General features: G+C 54.2%; 1 protein-coding gene across 1 annotated transcript in view; it reads right to left on the reverse strand.

Moving 5' to 3' along the window:
• Nucleotides 1–1,069, reverse strand: part of LOC119585346 (zwei Ig domain protein zig-8-like) — a 61,944-nt gene that overhangs the window by 7,610 nt on the left and 53,265 nt on the right. The gene's annotated exons all lie outside the window — the stretch shown is intronic.

The raw sequence follows: 1,069 nt of genomic DNA on the forward strand, positions 1-1,069 counted from the left end.
CTGCTTCCATCTCCCTCCTCTTTTTCCCTCTCCACCCATTCCTCTTTCTCCTTTTCCTTTTCCTTCCTCTTTCACTCTTACCCTTCACTCCTCTGTTCCTTCAGCCCCTTCTCCCTCTCACCTCCACTCCTCTCCTTCCTCTCCTCTTCATTTTCTCCGCATCATGCTTTCCCCTCTTTCCCTCTCACTCTTCAGTCCTCTTCTCCTTTTCCCTCTCATCCTCCGCTCTCCACTCTTCTCCCCCTCTCCCTCACGTCCTCTTCTCCCTCTCCCTTTCTCTCTCTCATCCTCCACTCCTCTCCTCCCCTTCTCTCTCGCCCTTTGCCCTCCGCCGTCGTCTCCCTATCTTCTCCTCCTCCCTCACTCTCCCTCCCTCCCAACTTCCACTCCTCTCCTCCCTATCCCTCTCTCCACTCTCTTCCCTCTATCCTTCTCAACCCAACCCTCTCTTCCCTCTCTTTCTCTCCTCTTTTTCCTTAATTGTCTTACCTTTCCCTCTCGCACCTCCACTCTCTCTCCCTCACTTTCTCTACCCCCGCCTTCCTCTCCCTCTCTCCCTCCCACTTCCCGCCCACATACCCCTCTCTCCCTCTCTCCCTCTTACCCCACAACCCTCTCCTCCCTCCTCCCTATCCTTCTCACCCTCTCCCCTTTCTTCCCTTCCTTTCCTCTCCCTCTCAACCCTCTTTCCTTCCTCTATCTCCTCTCTTCTCTTCCTTCCCTTAACTGTCAAGCCTTTCCCTTTCGCCCTCTCTCTCCCTCTCTCCCTCCTCTCACTTTCTCCACTATTCTCCCTCTCTCCCTCTCGCCTTCCACCTCTCTCCTCTCTCTTTCTCCACTCTCCTCTCCCTCTCTCCCTTTCTCCACTCTTCTCCCACCCCCTCTCTCCCTCTCACCTTCCACCTCTCTCCTCCCTCCCTCTCTCCCCTCTTTCCTTCCTTCCCCTAACTGTCGAACTTCATTCCTTCCTTCGTTCCAAGAGACGACTTCCTCCGCCCAGAATGCACTCCAGACAATACTTTCTTCTGAGTCAGGAACATGTACGATTTTCTTTTCTTAACCGGGAATC

Source organism: Penaeus monodon, chromosome 19 (genome assembly GCF_015228065.2).
Source record: "Penaeus monodon isolate SGIC_2016 chromosome 19, NSTDA_Pmon_1, whole genome shotgun sequence".
Taxonomy (NCBI): Eukaryota; Metazoa; Arthropoda; class Malacostraca; order Decapoda; family Penaeidae; genus Penaeus; species Penaeus monodon.